The 6552-nt window shown below is 34.2% G+C and overlaps 1 protein-coding gene across 1 annotated transcript in view; it reads left to right on the plus strand.

Annotated features, from left to right (window-relative positions):
• Nucleotides 1-1686: 1686 nt before the first annotated feature.
• Nucleotides 1687-6552, plus strand: part of LOC107701869 (gastrula zinc finger protein XlCGF8.2DB-like) — an 18070-nt gene continuing 13204 nt past the window's right edge. The window contains exon 1 of the mRNA XM_016504009.1: nt 1687-1716. The gene's annotated coding sequence lies outside the window, so the exon portion shown is untranslated. The remainder of the gene's footprint in view (nt 1717-6552) is intronic.

Below are 6552 nucleotides of genomic sequence, written 5' to 3' on the forward strand. Positions count from 1 at the left end.
CCACAAACTAAGTATTCGTTTGAAGTAAGGAGAAAATCCAAAAACCTTTTATTTATTTGTTACAACGTATGTCTTATTCGTTCTGTTAATAAATGTTTTATGTTTAATAAGCTACTTTTTCATTGTAGTATTGCTGATGCTGTGTGTAGGTTTTTTTTTTCATTAAGAGTAATACTGAATCAACCTTAAGCATTAATTTTGTCCTTAAGCATCAAGTTTGTCCTTAAGCATTAATTTTGTTCCAAGAATAGGAAAGATCTAACGTTAAAGATCAAGATAAGCGATGCAGATGCGAGATTGGTTGCTGCCGAGATAAATAGATGCTCTCGATCTTTCTCTGCTGTATCTTTGCAATGGCTGTAGAAATGGTCGTTAATTCTTGATTTGGGTACTGCACATACATGTTACAGGTAATATAATATGATTAAAAAGTCATGGCAACAAATTAATTCCTAAGTCAGTTTAAGTTGAAACGGCTCTCACAATCAGTTTGATTAAACGTATTCATGTTTTACTGTTGCTTAATGTCATTGTAGGCTTAGGCTACTTTTTCTATTAATTTTATTGTATATACAAATTAATAAAATGAGTTTTATTTATTTTTTGTTACACAATTTTCCCTCATTTTTTCTTGGGCTACACGCCAGGGGGTGCAGCACCCTCAGCACCCCTACTTCCTGTAATAGATTTGAGTCACCTTTAATATTAAGAAATGGGTTTGTGTACCTTAGAAAAAAACACACCATGTGTAGATAAATAGTGATAAAAAAAAAGATAAATATTATTTTTTTTGACCATGAAACCAACCATTTCTTTAAAATAAACAGCTGCTTGAGGGGAAAATGAATGAATTTGTTGACATATTTTGAAACATGCTTTCTTAAAAGACATAAGAGTTGGTAACAGTACTGAAAAAAATACATCCATCTTCCACTTAAAAACCATGCAAAAATTTAAATAAAGTTACCTGAGATTGACCAGTACAGATTTTGAATAGTTAAATATGTGTATTGCTAGATCTTAACAAAATAAATAAATAGAAAAAATAGCATCCATTCGGTGGAATGGCCCTTAACCATTTTGACTGAAATATTTGACTTCTCTCGTTTTTCTCTTCTAATCCTCACTCACGAAGACTGTTGGTGTTGATCGAATACCATGCGAGTCTATAATTTATGTTCTTTTCATTTATTTGTGCAGATCGGCTTTTTTAAAAGGAAAACAAATCAGTGCACCTTATAGACGCACTAAGTCATTCCCCGTATTATTTCCCTCCTCTCGTCGCTTCACACTCCAGTCCAGCGGGTGGCGCTAAAACACATACGTTTGTTTGCCAAACACCATTAAAAAACCTCAAAGGAAGAATATTAGTTTCACCGCTATCTCTGTTGTTTTGTCGTGATGCTGACTTTATAAAAACGGTTAGAAATGTTGTTTCTGTAAATAGAAAAATACAGTTTTTGAATCAGGTCAATAAATACCTGTAATATTCTCATCCTCGCAGTCGTGATTAAGTTTTGAAGCAAGCAGGAATATCTGGAGGAGTATCATCTGAACTGAGATCTGCTGCTGTGAAGATGGCGTTTGTTAAAGAGGAGAGTGAGGAGAACACGAGTGAACCAGAAACCTGGAGAATAAAACACGAGGAACCAGAACCCCGGAGAATAAAACAGAAGGAACCAGAACCCTGGAGAATAAAACATGAGGAACAAGGAGGTTGGTGTTTATTCTTCATCTTTAATGACTGTTTGTGGTACATAAGGCTTACACAGCTTTAAAGTGTATCCACAGCAGTGTTGGACAGTAGTTACTAGTAACTTAGTTACTGTAATAATAATATTACTTTTTGCAGTAACTAGTAGTGTAACTAATTACTAAGATTTTATATTTAATAATTTATTAAATATTAAATGATTACATTTAATAATATTACAGTTACCCTCCATAAAACAGTTTAGTTACTTTTGATGCCTTAACCCCGCTGATTTAAAATCTAACAATCAAATAATTCCTAGATTTATTTTCATAATTTTCACGAATTGCACATGCATGTGATGTCCCCAGTGCAGTAGGCAAGCTTGGAATATGGAAAAGCTTACATTCAGCAGATAGAAATACTGCATTATATTGATTTCGTCAGGAAAAAAAGATGATCTGAGCTAGGGCTGGACGATATGGCCAAAATTGATATCACGATATATTTCTTAATTTCGGTCGATACGATATAATTCCGATATCGATATGAACACTATTTATCTGAAATAGAAATCTTTTGTAACATTATAAATGCCTTTATCATCACTTTTGATCAATTTTAAGCATCCTTGCTAAATACAAGTATTAATTTCTATAATTTCTTTCCCCAAAAAAAAAAAAAAATTATACTGAATGGAATAGTCGCGATACATATTGATATTGAATTATTGTCCAGCCCTAATCTGAGCACTGTTGTGTAAATTGTGGCTTTACTTTACTCAGATATTACATCCCTCCCACATCCCTTTGATCAGCATGTGGTAGATTATATTACTATAATTAAAAATCTTTTTGGAAAATTAAACGGTTTCTTACAAACTTATTTGATTTCATAAAATGCATAATGAAATATAATCGTATATGGGTAACGGAGAAATGACAATTAGCTTCAAGCTACATATGACAATTAATGAGATTAATACAACACTTCTACTTGAATGTAACTATCAATCACTATTGAGTGTTTGTAATAACTTCTGACTGCGACCCAATGTGGATTTTGGTCAAATGATGAGGCAGAAATATATTGTTCGTAACATTCTTTGGAAAATTAAACGGTTTCTTACAAACTTATTTGATTTCATAAAATGCATAATGAAATATAATCGTATATGGGTAACGGAGAAATGACAATTAGCTTCAAGCTACATATGACAATTAATGAGATTAATACAACACTTCTACTTGAATGTAACTATCAATCACTATTGAGTGTTTGTAATAACTTCTGACTGCGACCCAATGTGGATTTTGGTCAAATGATGAGGCAGAAATATGTTGTTAGTAACATTCTAGAATAATTTTTTTTGGAAGATACACAGTTACAACTTCTGTGGGACGTGAAGAAAAAGTAATGTAACTAGTAGTGTAACTAATTACTGTTGCCAGAAAGTAATAAGTAAAGTAACAATATTACTTTTGAAAGGAGTAACTAGTAATGAGTTATATATTATGTTCTTTGAGAAACTAGACCAACACTGGTCCACAGATCTAGGGCTGCACAATTAATCGAAATTAAATCACAAAGGCAATAAATCGCAATTAGGCAGAAGCTGCGATTGTCTCTCTCGTATAATTTTCATCATAATAAAGTATATATATAATGAAATGCTAATCGACATAGCCTTTATCACTGCTTAGAATACAATGACATATTGTGTGCCTTAATATTATGTTCTTTGAGAAACTAGACCAACACTGGTCCACAGATCTAGGGCTGCACAATTAATCGAAATTAAATCGCAAAGGCAATAAATCGCAATTAGGCAGAAGCTGCGATTGTCTCTCTCGTATAATTTTCATCATAATAAAGTATATATATAATGAAATGCTAATCGACATAGCCTTTATCACTGCTTAGAATACAATGAAATATTGTGTGCCTTAATTATTCTGTTTAAGAAGCCACATCATCTCACAGAAGGATTTATTTCAAACACTCGACTGACGTAATGAAGTGAGTTTGGAGTAAAAACGTTATTAAATGTGGTATTTTCACGTGCTCTCAGATGGAGCAGCATTTACTACACAGAGCCATAGTTCACTGAGAAGATACGCAAACAGCTGTCATTATTGCGAACGATTTCATTGATTTCATAATCCTACGATTATATCGTCTGCGATTATGAACGCGATTTTGCATAGCTTGTCAGAGAACTACGGCTCTGTGTAGTAAATGCTGATGGAGATTTACTACTAATCACAGAACTTTACTGATAAAATGTGCATGACAATCACGATTAATTGCATTCGATTAATCGTGCAGCCCTACATAGATCCTTAATGTAAAAATAAGACCTTAAAGGGATACTCCACCCCAAAATGAAAATTGTCATAACTCAAAAAATATTAAACGATAACATCATAATTATTTACTGAACCCTTAAATGAATCACAATTATATAATGAAAGCCATAAAAATCAGACAATTAATCACCATAATCGCCAAAGCCCTAAAACAGACAATTAATCGCAAGAACCATGACTATTTTTAGACAATTAATCGTCAGCCAAATGTCATAATCGTGACAGCCCTAATTTCAATCATCATACAGTAGCCTAACCACCAGCATCAGCCACCTCTTCTTCTCACCGGAGACGTGATACAGCACTAAACAGTCTCTCGCTGTTGGTGCTTCGTGCTTGTAATGATTTCTGCGTCTTTCTCTGATAGTTTAAAATACTTTCACACTGCCGACATGTTTGCTGCATTAGTGCGTGCCTCTATTTGATCACATTAGTCATTGTTCAGTACATATTATTCGGCCTTTTCGCTTATTTGGCCGAACACCGAAAGAGATTTTTTTGCTATTTTCGGCCGAATAATTTTGGTTGTCGAACATTCGGTGCATCCCTATTTAAAACTCAAATCTGCAGTTTATTTATAAAGACAGCGGCTATTTGAAAACGTGCATCACTGATTTGGGAGACGTGAGCTCCACGCGATCAACGGCGCTCAGTGCTCATGTTTCCCGACGAGAGCAGCTTAACCTCGGCTAGTCCTTGTGACATTTGCCGCTGGCTCTGATGTCTGATGACCCCTTTAAAAAAGTATAAAATTTGTAGTGCTGATACCTGCAGATTCCGTGTAGACCGCAGTAAAATAATGTAGATTAGACAAGTACTTTTCACAATACTTCAAAGGGTACATTTACACGACAATAATTCGAAATATGGAAATATGTTTCTTAGGATTTTTAAAAGGGGTGGTTGACTGTTTTTTTCTAGGCTTGATTGTGTTTATGGGGTGTAGTCTAACATGTGTTAATGCTTCATTAAAAAAAAAAAAACATAATTTACATAATTTATCTTTATTCTACACCACTTTGATCACTGATGATTTCCTGGTTTTATGAAGCCCCTCCCTCATAAATATGCGATGGGCTCAGATTGGTTAGCTGGCCAAGTGTGTTGTGATTGACTAAACCTAAACATCTAACTTAATAGGTAGCCAGTGCAGAGACTGTAAAATTGTGGTAATATGATCATATTTTCTTGACCTGGTAAGGACTCTAGCCACTGCATTTTGGACTACCTGTAGCTTGTTTATTGAAGATGCAGGACAACCACCTAGCAGTGCATTACAATAGTCACAATAAAACAATTAATATTTTGTTAAATAAGAGATTACTCAATTTGAGTGTATTGATCATTTGGTAATAAAAACTATTTTTATTTAATAAAAAAGAAGCGTTTGTCCATGTCCCTTGAATGGTTGTCCACCCTGTCGTTTTGGGGAATCCGCCCCTTTAAGAAAAGGCCATCCCCTTTAGTGACATCAGGACAACAGATTTTTTGTCTCTTCAGTGGTGGGAATTTCAATGGCTGAGGTGAACAAGTTGGTGACTTTTCAGTTGACAAATTTTCTTCGTATGAGTTTGCTTACTTGCTTTGCAAAAGCTTAACATGTCCACCCTGTCGGCATAAAATATGCCAGAAGTGATTCGAATACAGTATTTTCAAAATATGTAAGTTTAAATATACCAAAATTTTTTTCAACATCCAGCCTTAATATTTAGCTAGTAACAGTTTGTTGTAAGCTAATATGCTAATTGAAGTCAAGTCATGTCACCTTTATTTATGTAGCACTTTTAACAATCAGTGGCGGCTCGTCGGGGGAGGCAGGGGAGGCACAGCTTCCCCATAATTTTGAGGTGAAAATGGGAGGAGGACGATTTAATGTTAATAAAATTCACAATTAATTTCAGTTCATGTCTCAGAATGTGTATTTTTTGTTTGTAATTTTACAGTTGTAATACCATAACATGAAAGCGCCGCTTTTCTGTCTCGAATGTGCCGAATCTGCTGATGTAATTACAACCGCTAATGATAGAGAAGGGTAGGGGGAGGCCGGGTGAGCGCTGAGCTCTCGTGCCTCCGTTGGTAAAGTAAATTAGCCAATCACCATCGAGTGTTCACTTTCATCTAGGGATATGCCGGTATCAAATTTTCATGTTGCGATTAATTGCTAATGCTTTTATCACGGTATAAGGTGTTATCACGGTATTTACATTTAGTTTAAAAAAAGTGCTGTCATAATACAGTATAACAGGTTTAATAACTTTTTTCTTATAACAAAAATAACTGAACATTTAAATGCAATAAAGCAATACAGAAAAAGTTATAAAGCTAAAAGTTTTACACAGATTAAAGTGCAAAAGAACTATAAAGACCAATAGGTATCACTTTACAATAAGACCTCATTAGTTAACCTTAGTTAATGCATGAATGTTAATGCATTAACTAAGGTTAACTAATGAGGTCTTATTGTAAAGTGATACCTATTGGTCTTTATAG

This window comes from Sinocyclocheilus anshuiensis, unplaced genomic scaffold (assembly GCF_001515605.1).
Source record: "Sinocyclocheilus anshuiensis isolate Anshui unplaced genomic scaffold, SAMN03320099.WGS_v1.1 scaffold430, whole genome shotgun sequence".
Lineage (NCBI taxonomy): Eukaryota > Metazoa > Chordata > Actinopteri > Cypriniformes > Cyprinidae > Sinocyclocheilus > Sinocyclocheilus anshuiensis.